Source organism: Neoarius graeffei, chromosome 2 (genome assembly GCF_027579695.1).
Source record: "Neoarius graeffei isolate fNeoGra1 chromosome 2, fNeoGra1.pri, whole genome shotgun sequence".
NCBI classification, from domain to species: domain Eukaryota; kingdom Metazoa; phylum Chordata; class Actinopteri; order Siluriformes; family Ariidae; genus Neoarius; species Neoarius graeffei.
The window spans coordinates 21,739,707-21,757,267 of NC_083570.1; positions in this window are offsets into that span (position 1 = coordinate 21,739,707).

The following is a 17,561-nucleotide window of genomic DNA, read 5'->3' on the forward strand; positions in this document are numbered from 1 at the left end:
TTTCTGTGCGGAGTTTGCATGTTCTCCCCGTGTCCGCGTGGGTTTCCTCCGGGTGCTCCGGTTTCCCCCACAGTCCAAAGACACGCAGGTTAGGTTAACTGGTGACTCTAAATTGACCGTAGGTGTGAATGTGAGTGTGAATGGTTGTCTGTGTCTATGTGTCAGCCCTGTGATGACCTGGCGACTTGTCCAGGGTGTACCCCGCCTTTCGCCCGTAGTCAGCTGGGATAGGCTCCAGCTTGCCTGCGACCCTGTAGAACCGGATAAAGCGGCTACAGATAATGAGATGAGATATATGTACAGGTACGTGTCGTGGTTAGCACTGTCGCCTCACAGCAAGAAGGTTCTGGGTTTGAGCCCAGTGGCCAACAGGGGCCTTTCTGTGTGGAGTTTTTTTCCATGTTGTCCCCATGTCTGCGTGGGTTTCCTCCGGGTGCTCCGGTTTCCCCTGCAGTCCAAAGATATGCAGATGCAGGTTAGGCGAATTGGTGGCTGTAAATTGACCGTAGGTGTGAATGTGTGTGTGTGAATGGTTGTTTGTCTCTATGTGTGTGTTAGTCCTGCGATGACCTGGCGACTTGTCCAGGGTGTACCCTGCCTCTCGCCCATAGTCAGATAAGCAGTTACGAATAATGGATGGATGTATATATATGTACACTCAATAGCACATTATAGACTATAAGGGGGCAGCATGGTGGTGTCGTAGTTAGCGCTGTCGCCTCACAGCAAGAAGGTCCTGGGTTCAAGCCCAGCGGCCAGCGATGGCCTTTCTGTGTGGAGTTTGCATGTTCTCCCCGTGTCTGCGTGGGTTTCCTCCGGGTGCTCTGGTTTCCCCCAAAGACATGTAGGTTAGGTTAACTGGTGGCTGTAAATTTACTATAGGTGTGAATGTGAGTGTGAATGGTTGTTTGTCTCTGTGTCAGCCCTGCGATAACCTGGCGACTTGTCCAGGGTGTTCCCTGCCTCTCGCCCATAGTCAGCTGGGATAGGCTCCAGCTTGCCTGCAACCCTGTAGAACAAGATAAGCAGCTACAGATAATGGATGGATGGATGGACTATAAGGGGAGTTTTGATTTAAATCGGAAGGTTTTCAATTGTTTCTTGAAATTGTTAATGCTTACACATGACTTAAGTTCTCTTGGCAAGATATTCCATAACTTGGGACCTGCGTAGGCTTGTGTTCTTCCACCAAATGAACTTCTCTTGATACTAGGAACCATCAAATCATTGTTGTTGTCTGCTCTAGTTCTCTTTCGTTATAAGTTCTTCAAGGTACAGTGGAGAAAAACCATTCAAAGACTTGAATATCATGACCAGGACTTTGTACTGGATCCGCTGACATATAGGCAACCAGTGGAGTTGTTTCATGACAGGTGTTATGTGCTCGTATTTGCCACGTTGTGAAATGAAACGTGCAGACATCTTCTGTACCCTGGTGAGGTGTTTTAGTGTAGACTTTGGTAAGCCATAAAGGATACCATTGCAGTAATCAAGCTTGGATGTTACCAATGTGTGAACCATTGCCTTAGCTGCTGTTTCATCAATACACAGTCTGATCTTAAACATATTCTTCGGCATAAAAAAGCAGTTTATAGCAAAACTACAGACATGACCTTGAAGAGTCATGTTATTGTCAAGGTCTATATCAAGAATATGAACAGATTTGGAAACAGGAATCACCTCATTACCGATCCTTACTGGTGACAAGTCGATGGGATTGCGACAAGGACTGCAGCACTGTGGCAATGATCTCGGTTTTATCATTGTCTAGTTTCAACATGTTTGTCGCCATCCATTGTCTAATCTCAACAAGTAAATGTTCCATCTTGGTCTTAATCATGGAAGTATTCACTCTTGAGAATGTGACGTACTGTTATAATAATCTCCACTCTTTTTGGAAGTCTTTCCACTAAATTTTGGAGTGTGGCTATGGGGATTTGTGTTTATTCAGCTACAAGGTCATGCATTAATGTTGGGTGAAGAGGAATGGGATAGAGTTGGCATTCCAGTTCATCCCAAAAGTTTGTTTACTGGGGTTGAGGTCAAAGCTCTGTGCCTGCGACTTGAGTTCTTCAACTCCAACCTTGGCAAATCATGACTTTAAGGAACTTGCTTTGTGCACAGAGGCATTGTCATGTTGGATAAGGTTTGATCTGCTTAGTTCTGGTGAAGGGAAATTGTTACATTACAGCATACAAAGGCATTCTGGACAATCATGTGCTTCAAACTTCTGGCCATGTAGTGTACATGTGCTGTTAATAATGCCATTATATTAGTAAGCCCTCTAGTTAGCTAACTAACATTCATATTCAGTAGATGTTATCATGTCAGGGTTATGGTGGTTCTGGATGCTATCCTAGGAACACTGTGTGGAAAGCAGGAATATAGCCTGGATGAGATGCCAGTCCACAGGGTATCACACATACACCAAAGTAAGGTCCCTTGCTTCAGTCCTGAGCTTGGGTTACTGTCTGGGCTGAGTTTCACATGTTCTCCCCACATCCACATGGGTTTCCTTCAGGTTTCTCTCATTTCTTCCCACTTTCCCACTATAAGTTGTTCCTTGGTGTGAATGAGTGTGTGGTGCCCTGGCATCCCTTCCAATGTGGTGTATTCCCACCACAAGTTCAGTGTTTCCGGAACAGGCTCAAGATCCACCATGACCAACACTGACCAAAATATAAAGTGGTTATTTCAGAATGAATGGAATTAATGATGTATTACTTTTCCCTATATCATTACAACACAATCTCAAAGTCACTCTCACTAAATACAGTTGATAGAGAGGGAAAAAACAGACTTTGTGGACGTAGCTAGCCATTCTACAACATTAGTTTTCCCTTTGTAATCCATGGTCAGTTGGATTGCTGTATAGCAACTTAGCTAGTTGTCTTAACATTGCCAAAGGTGCTCGGCTTACAGTTTTATAAATGTTGAAATTGAAATGGATTATACAGTACTGGGCAAAAGTCTTAGGCACATGTAAAGAAATGCTGTAGACCAAAAATGGCTTAAAATAATGAAATAAAATGTTTCGACATTTAAAAAAAAAATACTATAAACAGCAGGAAGACACAATCAATGAAACAAAGTCAAAAAACCAGTATAAACAGTGTTTATACTGTTTATTTATACTGTTTATATTGTTTGTCTGAGTTTTTAGTCTATGTCTAGTTCTTATCTAGAGTGTTTATACTGTTTATATTGTTTGTTTTTTCAATTATTCGATTTTTATTTTTATTTATTGCATTGCCTGTTTGCACCGTGGGTCAGAGAGGACTGAAATTTCATCTGTGCTGTATGTCGAGCATGTATAGCATATTTGACAATAAAGTTGACTTGACTTGACTTCAATACTTGGTGTGAGACGATCCTTTGCTAAAAATAAATAAATCAATAAAATAGTAGTTTCAGGTACAATTAGTGCAGTTTTATAAGGAAATGAATGAGCTGTAGGTTTTACTGGGCATCTTGCAGAACCAGCCACAGTTCTTCTGGACACTTTGACTGTCACGTTTGCTTCTTAGTTTTGCACCAAAACCCAGTAGCCTTCATTATGTTTTCTTTTTTAATCTGAAAAGTGGCCTCTTATGAAATATGCTGCTCAAACGCAACCATTTTTTTCCCCTGTAACATTTAATTTTGTGCTGTAAAACAAACATTTGGGGGCGGCACGGCGGTGTAGTGGTTAGCGCTGTCGCCTCACAGCAAGAAGGTTCTGGGTTCGAGCCCCGTGGCCGGCGAGGGCCTTTCTGTGTGGAGTTTGCATGTTCTCCCTGTGTCCGCGTGGGTTTCCTCCGGGTGCTCCGGTTTCCCCCACAGTCCAAAGACATGCAGGTTAGGTTAACTGGTGACTCTAAATTGACCGTAGGTGTGAATGTGAGTGTGAATGGTTGTCTGTGTCTATGTGTCAGCCCTGTGATGACCTGGCGACTTGTCCAGGGTGTGCCCCGCCTTTCGCCCGTAGTCAGCTAGGATAGGCACCAGCTTGCCTGTGACCCTGAGATGAGATGAGAAAACAAACATTTGGAACTCTAAAATATTTTTGTTCTGACTCAATGTAGAAGTCATAAAATATAAATCTATAACAAAACTTGTATGAAAAATTAGGGTGCCTAAAACTTTTGCACAATACTGTATGTCATGGATCTGGATAGTAGTTGTCCTTGGCTTCTTGCTTCTCTGATTAATGCCTTCCTTAACCAATCACTCATTTTTGGTAGACTACCTCCTCTGGGGAACGTTGCAGTTGGATTTAATTGTGCATTCTGGATGTACAAAGTTTGGGATTTAAAAAAACACACACACACATAATTTATCCTTTTTTCCAGAACTTTATCTCCAAGGTATTTTTATAGTCAGTTGGTCTATAAGATACTGTTTGTTTGGGTATGTTCTCTAAGAAACTCAGGATTCTTCCAGGAACAGGTAATATTGAGATCACATAATATTTTAATTGCACACAGGTGGACTCCATTCAAACAAAATATATGACTTCTGATGGCAACAAGTTGCACCAGAACTAATTTAGGAGTGTCACAACAAGAGGGTTTTTTTTTTTACTTGTAAATATTTTTTGCAAATTATATTAATTTTGTCTCACCAACTTCATCAGGAAGGATTATTTTGTATAGATTCACAACATGTAATCTTAGTTAAGTCCATTTCAGTATCATGTTGTAGCACTACAAAATGTGGAAATGTTTAAGTGGGTTGGGGTGAATACTTATGAAGAGCACTGTAGACTGTAAATGCATGTGCCAGAAGCATTTCAGGTAATTAACAAGTCAGCAATTTATACAAATTTGCTAATTGTATCAAAGAAAATTGTCATATATTTATATCAAATGCTTTGTTAATGCATTGGTTATAACTAATATATTTTGAGATGTGGGCGGCACGCTGGTGTAGTGGTTAGCGCTGTCGCCTCACAGCAAGAAGGTCCGGGTTCGAGCCCCGTGGCCGACGAGGGCCTTTCTGTGTGGAGTTTGCATGTTCTCCCCGTGTCCGCGTGGGTTTCCTTCGGGTGCTCCGGTTTCCCCCACAGTCCAAAGACATGCAGGTTAGGTTAACTGGTGACTCTAAATTGACCGTAGGTGTGAATGTGAGTGTGAATGGTTGTCTGTGTCTATGTGTCAGCCCTGTGATGACCTGGCGACTTGTCCAGGGTGTACCCCGCCTTTCGCCCGTAGTCAGCTGGGATAGGCTCCAGCTTGCCTGCGACCCTGTAGAACAGGATAAAGCGGCTAGAGATAATGAGATGAGATGAGATTTTGAGATGTGGGCGGCACGCTGGTGTAGTGGTTAGCGCTGTCGCCTCACAGCAAGAAGGTCCGGGTTCGAGCCCCGTGGCCGACGAGGGCCTTTCTGTGTGGAGTTTGCATGTTCTCCCCGTGTCCGCGTGGGTTTCCTTTGGGTGCTCCGGTTTCCCCCACAGTCCAAAGACATGCAGGTTAGGTTAACTGGTGACTCTAAATTGACTGTAGGTGTGAATGTGAGTGTGAATGGTTGTCTGTGTCTATGTGTCAGCCCTGTGATGACCTGGCGACTTGTCCAGGGTGTACCCCGCCTTTCGCCCGTAGTCACCTGGGATAGGCTCCAGCTTGCTTGCGACCCTGTAGAAGGATAAAGCGGCTAGAGATAATGAGATGAGATGAGATTTTGAGATGTACTGTCAGAAATAAGGGTACAGTAGGAGTCCATTTCCATCCCCCAAGGTACAATCTACACTAATTTACCCCCCAAGGTTTCTTATTGGATCTCAAGGTAACTATGTGTACCTTTATAGGGCCAAAAAGGTACATATATGGTCCCAAGCAGTATATAAAAGGTACAAATAAGTAACAGAGGGTACAACCCCAGTGACAAGCCATTGTACCTGTAAAGGTAGAACAATGTACTGTACTTTATTTTCTGAGAGTGTGGTGTAACTATTATTAACTAACTTCTTTTTTAGGAATATTTCATTTGGCCCAGCTCTGGGGAATGTTTCAGTACCTACCCAAGGTTATCTATCGCCACCTTTTGGGCATGAGGTAAATTACAGTCTTAGAAATTTGGTGCAACAGTATGGTGGTACAGTGGTTAGCACTGTCGCCTCACAGTAAGAAGGTTTCGGTTTTGAACCTCACGGCAGGCAGGGGCCTTTCTGTGGTGAGTTTGAATGTTCTCTCCGTGTCTGTGTGGATTTCCTCTGGGTGCTCTGGTTTCCCTCACAGTTCAAAGAAATGCAGATTAGGTAGAAATACCCAGCCACTGGGGTTGTACAAACCAGTCCATCCTTAGTGCTGGTCCCAAGGCCAGATAGATTGGGGAGGATTGCATCAGGAAGGGTATCCGGTGTAAAACCTATGCCAAATTAAATATCCAGATGATCTTATGTGGTGACCCCTAATGGCAGCAGCCAGAAGAGGAAGAAGACAGTGTTAGTAGTTAACACAGTTGAATGAATAACCATCAAAAAAAAAAATTATAGTATCCAATTACTAGAATACTATTTGTTTTTAAGGCTCTGTTTCTGTAGTGAGGCATAATTTGCTGTTCAACGCTGTGTTGTCATTTTGGTTAGACACAAACCCATTTTGCATGTTCATTCACTGTTGCTACAGTATTTGGTTGGATGGTATAAAGGTGCATGATGGCACAGGGGGTGGCATTATCACCTCACTACTCCAGGGTCCCTGGTTTGACCCTGATCTTGGTCTACTACGTACATAGAGTTTTCTTGTTCTCCTTGTGCTCATGTTGCTTTTTTCCTCTGTTTTTCTCCCATCTATGTATGCAGTTATGGAAGGGAGGAGTGTAATTCTGGACCCACCAGGTCCTGTAAAGCAGTGTTTCTCAACCACTGAGCTAACCACTGAGCACCATCTAGTGGGCCGCAATTTTTTTCAAGTTGAAGCTAATTTTTAGTAGGGTACAATTGCTAGGTTGCATCCGACATCACATCTGGCTCATTAGATATGCAAGACATGAAGTGGTGGTCAGCTGAGCTTACTGTTCACAAAGCGTTACTTGCTCGTCGTTAAAATGCTTGCTCGGTTGCATTGTTTTGGGCTGGTCGAATCAAACAAACTGTGAAACTGGTAAAAGTTTCTTACAGGTTCCCCATCAAGTGATAAAGGGTGAAAGAGCAAAGGATTTTACCAAAAGACAACAATAAAGGTGGCTCTTGAATCTTTCGCTGCGATGGAAGGGAGCCGAGTCGAAGAATGTTCGAGTTTGCAGTGATAACTTCATGAAAAGTTTGTAAATTCCTCTGATTTATTTTGTTTGGATTCACAAATGATTTTTCTCACCATTTTCCGTTATTTCATGATGCTTTGAAGTTCAAGAGATGCTTCAGTCCTCAGATGTGTTTTTGTTTGCAGTTTGATCGTGGTTGCCATATTATAAACTAACGTGTATATAATACATGTAATACTCAGGTCTTTAAATGGGTTTCTGTGGATCTTTGTGAACGAGTTACCTGGAAGAGAAGAGCAGGGAGGATTAAGAATTGAGCAGCTGTGGTATATTTATACCTGATACTAAAACTTGTAGCGTCCTAGCAACCATTGCAAAGACGCCTACAAAAAGCCCAGAAATTCCTACTTACCCAGGTATAAACAATACAGGATTTATCTTGTAGTGTCCTGATCCCCAGATCTTTAACCCAGCCACATATAAAAGTTGTACGCCTCCATGATCTTCCAGGTTTTCATCTGTTTGTCCATGTAGAACGATGTCTGCAGCACCAGGTAGTTTGAGATGTCAGGGAGTTCAACAGATGGATAATTTTCCAACTCATAGGAAAAATCCTTCTTTGTTAGTGTGTAAGGATCTATCCCATTGAGTGGTTTCTATATCCACTTCTTTTGAGTGTACTTCTTGGTTTTAATAACTTGCTTGCTTGCTGGACACAAACATAGCAATAAGTTCTTGTGTTAATCAACCAGACTCCACTTTTGGATCATTAATCCCTTTTGAGTGAGAATGTCCTGCATGCATGGTTTTATGTTGGCTTCTGGGACAGCCATACAATTTTAAATATAATACCTACAATTAAAACAGTCTGGGGTTTTTTTTATTACATTTATTTAATTCCTGGGCTCCCTTCTGTAACAGGAAGTGATGTTGCATTACACTTGACAGTAGATTATTAGATTCTAATAGAATAGATGAGACAAAATAATTGGGGATATTTTTTTAATGGGCCCTGACTAGTTACAAGTATGAGGTGGGCCTTAAAGTAGAAAAGGTTGAGAACCCCTCTATGAAGCATAACTGTATTGCTACTATTGTTTTTTAATATGCTAGACTGATATTTTTCTGCTTTATAATATTGATAAGTGTTCCATAAGCTAACTGATGGACCCAAATATCCTAAAGAAATAGAATGACAATTGTAAAGGAATTTTAATGAAGGAAAAAAGGAAAAACTTCATCATCTTGTTGCTGCAGTTGAAGTGGATGTTTCCCAGAGGGAGCCCTTGCACTTGTAAAATTTCACGCATTATGACTACATATATGAATAAGCATCAACATAGAGCTCAAGGGCATATAGCAAGCCTGCAAATGTTGTTAATGTGTAATTTAACTGAACACGCTACAAAATATTGAGCTTACAATTTTGCTACACACGCTTCAGCCATAAACAGTGATGAATGTAAACGTAGTGCTGAAGTGACACTATTAGCAAAGGTTCAGGTTCAGGAGATCTTAGCAACCTTGTAAAATCTTCATGTGCTTAAATGAGATAAATGTTCTTGCTGACTTTGTGGAAACATGTGTATGATGAGGCCAAACCCAAGAAGCCTTATACTGATTTAAATGAAGATTATTTGCATTGCAAATCATGTGCAGTATGTTATTCTTGTTTCAGGACTGAGCAGATGGACAAACTTGTTGTTAGGTACAGGATTTAGAAACGTTTCAGTTTAGACATTTTTATAAGGAGAGCTCTAGTCGTGTTAAACCGAATTCCTGCTAGGCTGTGTTGATACAGGTGCATAGCTCTTGTATCTTCACTCGCCAGAAGTGATGAAACAGCACTGAGATAGGCAGTTTATCTTGGACAGGCGCATACATTTGGCTTTGAAGGACTTGGACCAAGGCCTGGAAGTGTGCCTGTGTATGTGTGTGCGTCTTGCGAGAGCTGCGTTCAAAGGTGAAAGACACACAGTACCAGATACTGTGTATATCAGAAAGGATACGTTCCACATCAGACATTGTATATATATGTCAATATGTCCTCACTTACCGCTCTCTCTCTCTCTCTCTCTCACACACACACACACACACACACACATAAGAAGAAAAAATAAAATTATTTTGAATTATTTTATCATATCATGCTTACCACAAATAGAAGATTGGTTTACCCTCTCAATTAAGCCATCCCAAAGTACTTCTGGGATCACTTCGACCAGCTCTGCTTCTTAAAGTTCTTCCCAAATCTGAATGGACCTGTTCATACAGCTGTGAAATTTCACTCCTCATAGAATATACTGGTCCTAGAAATATGTCCAAAGGAGTATTAACAGGCAAATTAAAGAACTGATAGTTATTTTTCTTATGTTATATTATGCTATATGTTATTAGGTCCACCCACACACCTGCTGTTTTATGCAGTTATCTAATCAGCCGATTCCTTGACAGCAATGCATAAAATCATACAGATACAAATCAAGAACTTCAGTTAATGTTCACTTCAAACATCAGAATGGGAAAAATTGTGATCTCAAAGTGTGACTTTCTTTCACTGTGGTATGGGTGTTGGTTTGAGCCAGATGGACTGGTTTGAGTATTTCAGAAACTGCTGATCTCCTGGGGCTTTCACACACAACAGTCTCTAGAGTTGACACTCTATGAATGGTGCGAAAAACAAAAAAACATTGAATAAGCGACAGTTCTGTGGGTGGAAACAAATGCCTTGTTGATAAGAGAGATCAGAGGAAAATGGCCAGATTGGTTCGAGCTGCCAGGAAGGACATAGTAACTCATATAATCACTCTTTACAACCATGGTGAGCAGAAAAGCATCTCAGCATGCAAGAGCAGAAGACCACACTGGGTTCCACTCCTGCCAGCCAAGAACAGGAATCTTAGAATCACGAACATGTTCCTATTAAAGTGAATAGTGAGTGTATAGTACTCTCCCCATACGAAAAAGAACAGTAAAGAACTTATAAGAGTTTACCACTGTCTTAGTAGTAAATCCTTATAAATATAAGGATAAATCCTTATAAGGATTTATAAATAAATATATATGCCATGTATGATTTACTCCTGAAAGTGGCCCATTTTGCATTTTGCTCATACAAATTTTTTATGAAAATTTAGTATGTATGAAGTGAACATTGTGCATGGTTTTTACAGATAATGTGTATGATGAATTACACCGTCTTTGTATGCTTCATGTAATGTTTGTAGTTTTAAATTATATTTTACAGTTTAAAATGTATATGCCTTTTATATGTAAATCCACATATGCTTGTGTTGGATTTACATATAAAAGGCATGTACATTTTAAACTGTAAAATATAATTTAAAACTACAAACATTACATGAAGCATACAAAGGTGGTGTAATTCATCATACACATTATCTGTAAAAACCATGCACAATGTTCACTTCATACATACTAAATTTTCATAAAAAATTTGTATGAGCAAAATGCAAAATGGGCCACTTTCAGGAGTAAATCATACATGGCATATATATTTATTTATAAATCCTTATAAGGATTTATCCTTATATTTATAAGGATTTACTACTAAGACAGTGGTAAATTCTTATAAGTTCTTTACTGTTCTTTTTCGTATGGGTCTCTCTCACACACACACACACACACACACACACATTTTTTAACCCCTAGTAGAACCAGTGATTGGACGTTTTTTAATAGCATAAAAGGACTCGGGCTGACAATTGCAGAGAACTTGCACATAGCCTGTTTTAAAAACCTGAAGAAACCAACCATGTCACCAGTTGCTGTGACTCAGTCTGAAAATGTGTGAAGTTGTCACATGCTGTTTTTGCTGCGTCGATGCCCCACTGTGTGAGCTAATGCACTGGTATGATAGTTTTGATTTGCTTACTCTCACGAAATGGGGCTTCATGTAGAACAACACAGGATTCAAGCCAAAAGCCAGAGATTTACCAAAACAAGTGCCAAACAAAACAGAAACTTCTCCAGACCTCCAAATGAGTAATGCATTATTTGAATGTAAGACAAAGTATGTTTTTTTTCTTTTTTGGAAAGGAAATTAAGCAAGATTACAAGTCAGGGGCGTGGGAAAACATATCATATTGAGGGTGCAAGAATTTTAAGTACCATACATATTATTATTATTATTATTATTATTAGGAACTGTACAACCCCGATTCCAAAAAAGTTGGGACAAAGTACAAATTGTAAATAAAAACAGAATGCAATGATGTGGAAGTTTCAAAATTCCATATTTTATTCAGAATAGAACATAGATGACATATCAAATGTTTATACTGAGAAAATGTATCATTTAAAGAGAAAAATTAGGTGATTTTAAATTTCATGACAACAACACTGTGGCAGCGGGGGCGTGGTCAAGCCCCGGCCTGTGACAGGAGGGCAGAGTCAGGGAAGGTAAGTGGCAGAATCACTACACCTGTCGTTAATTAATGTTTGTGTCTTCCCTGTGACCGCGCCCTATTTAAGGAGAGAGAACGAGAGCAGAGGGGGCTCTCTCCACACCTAGACGGCTGATGTGTGTGCGTGTGCCTGAGTGTGTGTGTGAGAGTACAGAGATACGCTGAAAAGCTGAATAAAGTGAGTTTTGTGAACTCAGTTCTGTCCTGCTGTCCTTCTGTGCTCCACCCACTTACACGAACTGTCACAGTGGTGCCGAAACCCGGGAATGAGCACAGAAGAGAACAGCTCCATGGAATCCTCTTCGCCGACCTGATCCACGCCCTCACTACGGCCCAACAGAGCCAGCACCAAGCGCTGCTCGCCCTCCGAAAGGAGCAAGGACAATGGTTTGAGGCCCCGGTGCTGGCGCAACAAGATCGTCGGGCGTTCCGGCACCTCCTCGCGTCGGCGGGGTCCACCATCTCCACCGCCGCGGGCCCTTCCCCCCTCACCCTCATGAAGATGGGCCCGCAGGACAACCCCGAGGCATTCCTCACACTCTTTGAGCAGGTAGCGGAGACCTCGGGGTGGCCGGTGGAACAGTGCGCGGCGCGCCTCCTCCCCCTGCTAACGGGAGAGGCGCAGCTGGCCGCACTACAGCTCCCCGCCGACCGCCGGCTGGCCTACGCGGACCTTCGCCGGGCTGTCCTCCAGCGGGTGGAACGCACCCCGGAGCAACAGCATCAGCGTTTCTGCGCTCTGTGCTTGGAGGAAGTCGGCCGGCTGTTCGCGTTTGGCCAGCAACTCCGGGATGCCTGCTGGCAGTGGTTGAGGGCCGACAGCTGCAACGCCGAGGGACTCATCGACCAGGTGGTACTGGAGCAGTTCGTCGTGCGTTTACCAGCAGGAACCGCAGAGTGGGTCCAGTGCCACCGCCCGGAGTCGCTGGATCAGGCAATCGAGCTGGCGGAGTGGGTCCTGTCATTTAACAGGGGGAGGTCCCGGTGTTGCATTGGCGGGAGCAGCTGTCACAGAGCTGTCTATGTCGTCTCCGCGTCAGAGTGAGGAGCCGCTGGCTCCTCCTCCCTCTCTCGGGGAATCCCTCACGGATTTCCCGTTAGAGCAGTTGCGAGACGAGACTCTGCGGCATGCGTTTGACCAAGTGAGAGTAATCGATGGTCAAACGCTCCCGCCGAACGCCACCCTGTCCTTCCCCTACTTCGCAATTATGAAGGATAGATTATACTGAGTGACGCAGGACACTCAAACTAAAGAGCGAGTCACGCAGCTTTTAATTCCGAAGAGCCGCCGGGAATTGGTATTCCAGGTGGCTCACTTTAATCCCATGGCTGGACACTTAGGGCAGGATAAAACACTAGCCCGAATAATGGCCCGGTTCTATTGGCCAGGGATTCGCAGTGATGTCCGTAGGTGGTGTACGGCATGCCGCGAATGCCAGTTAGTAAATCCACCGGCCATTCCAAAAGCGTCTTTGCACCCTCTACCGTTAATCAAGACCCCGTTCGAAAGAATTGGGATGGATCTTGTCGGGCCATTAGATCGGTCAACACGAGGGTACCGCTTTATATTAGTTCTAGTGGACTATGCAACGCGATACCCGGAAGCAGTGCCTCTTCTCAATATCTCAGCACGCAGTATTGCGGAGGCACTCTTCCGCGTTATCTCCCGAGTTGGAATCCCGAAAGAGATTCTAACTGACCAAGGCACCTCATTTATGTCATGTACACTGAACGAACTGTATGGGTTATTGGGTATTAAGCCGATCCGCACCAGTGTGTATCACCCACAAACGGACGGTTTAGTTGAACGGTTCAACCGCACCCTCAAGAACATAATTAAAAAATTCGTAAGTGAGGACGCACGTAATTGGGATAGATGGCTCGAACCCTTGCTCTTTGCAGTGCGAGAGGTCCCCCAAGCCTCCACGGGGTTCTCCCTGTTTGAATTGTTATACGGGCGTAAGCCGCGCGGCAGCCTAGATGTGCTGTGGGAAAATTGGGAGGAGGGAACTTCACCAAGTAAAAACGAAATCCAATACATTATTGACCTGTGTGCAAAACTCCAAACACTCACGCACCTAACTTAGGAGAATTTGCGGCAGGCCCAAGAACAACAGACCCGCCTGTATGACAAGGGTACACGCCTTAGGGAGTTCGCACCGGGAGAGAAAGTACTCGTACTGTTGCCCACATCGAGCTCCAAATTAGTCGCCAAGTGGCAAGGACCCTTTGAGGTCACACGGCGAGTTGGGGACGTTGACTATGGGGTGAGGCGAATGGATAGGGGTGGGGCACTACAGATTTACTACCTCAACCTGCTCAAAATCTGGAACGAGGAGGTCCCCGTGGCGTTGGTGTCAGTGGTTCCGGAGAGGGCGAAGCTGAGGCCAGAGGTGAAAAAGGGAACATTGGCATCGCGTACCTCTCCGGTCCCCTGTGGAGACCACCTCTCCCTGACCCAACTCGTGGAGGTTGCCCAGTTGCAGACCGAGTTTTCGGACGTGTTCTTGCCCTGCCCGACTGCACCAACCTCATAGAGCACCACATTGAGATGCCCCCGGGGGTGGTAGTGCGTAGCCGCCCTTACAGGTTACCCGAGCACAAGAAAAAAGTGGTTCGGGAAGAACTCGAGGCCATGCTTGAAATGGGCATCGTCGAGGAGTCCCACAGTGACTGGAGCAGCCCGGTGGTCTTGGTACCCAAGGCCGACGGGTCGGTCCGGTTCTGTGTGGACTATAGAAAAGTCAACGCGGTGTCTAAATTCGATGCATACCCAATGCCTCATATTGATGATTTGCTCGATCGGCTAGGCACGGCTCGTTTTTACTTGACACTGGATTTAACAAAGGGTTATTGGCAGATCCCCTTGACTCCATTATCCCGGGAAAAGACGGCCTTTTCCACACCGTTTGACTTACACCAATTTGTCACACTTCCTTTTGGGCTGTTTGGAGCGCCCGCTACGTTTCAGCGGCTGATGGACAGGGTCCTCCGCCCCCACGCCACCTATGCGGCTGCATACCTTGACGATATCATTATTTATAGTAATGACTGGCAGCGGCACTTACAACACCTGAGGGCCGTCCTTAAGTCGCTGAGGCAAGCGGGTCTCACAGCCAACCCAAAGAAGTGTGCGATTGGGCGGGTGGAAGTACGGTATCTGGGCTTCCACTTGGGCAATGGGCAGGTGCGTCCCCAAATTAACAAGACAGCAGCAATTGCGGCCTGCCCGAGGCCCAAGACCAAAAAGGGGGTGAGACAGTTCCTGGGGCTGGCTGGCTACTATCGTAGGTTTATACCTAATTATTCGGACGTCACCAGCCCGCTGACTGATCTCACTAAAAAGGGGGCACCAGATCCGGTCCAGTGGACGGAGCAGTGCCAGCGGGCTTTCTCTGAGGTAAAGGCTGCACTGTGCGGGGGGCCACGATTACACTCCCCTGACTTTTCTCTCCCTTTTATGTTACAGACGGATGCATCGGACAGAGGGCTGGGGGCCGTGTTGTCCCAGGAGGTGGAGGATCGTCCCGTGCTGTACATCAGCAGAAAGCTGTCGGTACGCAAGGGGCGCTATAGCACGATAGAAAAGGAGTGCCTCGCGATCAAGTGGGCGGTCCTCGCCCTCCGCTACTACCTGCTGGGGCGCCCTTTCACCCTCTGTTCGGACCACGCGCCCCTCCAGTGGCTCCACCACATGAAGGATGCCAACGCGCGGATCACCCGTTGGTATCTGGCACTCCAACCCTTTAATTTCAAGGTGATCCACAGGCCGGGGGCGCAGATGGTTGTGGCGGACTTTCTCTCCCGTCGGGGGGGGGGGGAGTGTCGGCTGCAGGCCAGACGGCTGCCCGGCCTGAGTCGGGCGGTGGGGGTATGTGGCAGCGGGGGCGTGGTCAAGCGCCAGCCTGTGACAGGAGGGCGGAGTCAGGGAAGGTAAGTGGCAGAATCACTACACCTGTCATTAATTAATGTTTGTGTGTCTTCCCAGTGACCGCGCCCTATTTAAGGAGAGAGAGCGAGAGCAGAGGGGGCTCTCTCCACACCTAGACGGCTGATGTATGTGCGTGTGTCTGAGTGTGTGTGTGAGAGTACAGAGATACGCTGAAAAGCTGAATAAAGCGAGTTTTGTGAACTCAGTTTTGTCCTGCCGTCCTTCTGTGCTCCACCCACTTACACGAACTGTCACAAACACATCTCAAAAAAGTTGGGACAAGGCCATGTTTACCACTGTGAGACATCCTCTTTTCTCTTTACAACAGTCTGTAAACGTCTGGGGACTGAGGAGACAAGTTGCTCAAGTTTAGGGATAGGAATGTTAACCCATTCTTGTCTAATGTAGGATTCTAGTTGCTCAACTGTCTTAGGTCTTTTTTGTCGTATCTTCCGTTTTATGAGGTGCCAAATGTTTTCTATGGATGAAAGATCTGGACTACAGGCTGGCCAGTTCAGTACCCGGACCCTTCTTCTATGCAGCCATGATGCTGTAATTGATGCAGTATGTGGTTTGGCATTGTCATGTTGAAAAATGCAAAGTCTTCCCTGAAAGAGATGTCATCTGGATGGGAGCATACATATGTTGCTCTAGAACCTGGATATACCTTTCAGCATTGATGGTGTCTTTCCAGATGTGTAAGCTGCCCATGCCACACACACTAATGCAACCCCATACCATCAGAGATGCAGGCTTCTGAACTGAGCGCTGATAACTTGGGTCATCCTTCTCCTCTTTAGTCCGAATGACATGGCGTCCCTGATTTCCATAAAGAACTTCAAATTTTGATTCGTCTGACCACAGAACAGTTTTCCACTTTGCCACAGTCCATTTTAAATGAGCCTTGGCCCAGAGAAGACGTCTGCGCTTCTGGATCATGTTTAGATATGGCTTCTTCTTTGAACTATAGAGTTTTAGCTGGCAACAGCGGATGGCACGGTGAATTGTGTTCACAGATAATGTTCTCTGGAAATATTCCTGAGCCCATTTTGTGATTTCCAATACAGAAGCATGCCTGTATGTGATGCAGTGCCATCTAAGGGCCCGAAGATCACGGGCACCCAGTATGGTTTTCCGGCCTTGACCCTTATGCACAGAGATTCTTCCAGATTCTCTGAATCTTTTGATGATATTATGCACTGTAGATGATGATATGTTCAAACTCTTTGCAGCTTTACACTGTCGAACTCCTTTCTGATATTGCTCCACTATTTGTCGGCGCAGAATTAGGGGGTTGGTGATCCTCTTCCCATCTTTACTTCTGAGAGCCGCTGCCACTCCAAGATGCTCTTTTTATACCCAGTCATGTTAATGACCTATTGCCAATTGACCTAATGAGTTGCAATTTGGTCCTCCAGCTGTTCCTTTTTTGTACCTTTAACTTTTCCAGCCTCTTATTGCCCCTGTCCCAACTTTGTTTTAGATGTGTTGCTGTCATGAAATTTCAAATGAGACAATATTTGGCATGAAATTTCAAAATGTCTCACTTTCGACATTTGATGTGTTGTCTATGTTCTACTGTGAATACAATATCAGTTTTTGAGATTTGTAAATTATTGCATTCCGTTTTTATTTACAATTTGTACTTTGTCCCAACTTTTTTGGAATTGGGGTTGTAGTTAAAAGAATCATGAATGTCTGGGATACTGCACCACCCTCAGCAGCCTCACGTCCTGTCTCCTTGGTAACAAAGAACAATTATCCAAGCAATCTGTGGTTGGTAGAAGAGAGCAACTGGACTTGCTTGAAGATTCTTGAAAACGTTTTACCTCTCATCCGAAAGGCTTCCTCAGTTTTGTCTGACTAATAGGGAGTATCAGGTAAATACCTGAATCTTCACAGAGCATTTTTTAAGGATTTTCCACTAGGAGACCAGCTGGTCTGGGCAATACAATCACAGGCCCCAGAGTCCATGCGGCTGCACCGCTGCGGCATATTCTGTGATGCAAAATCCTCTC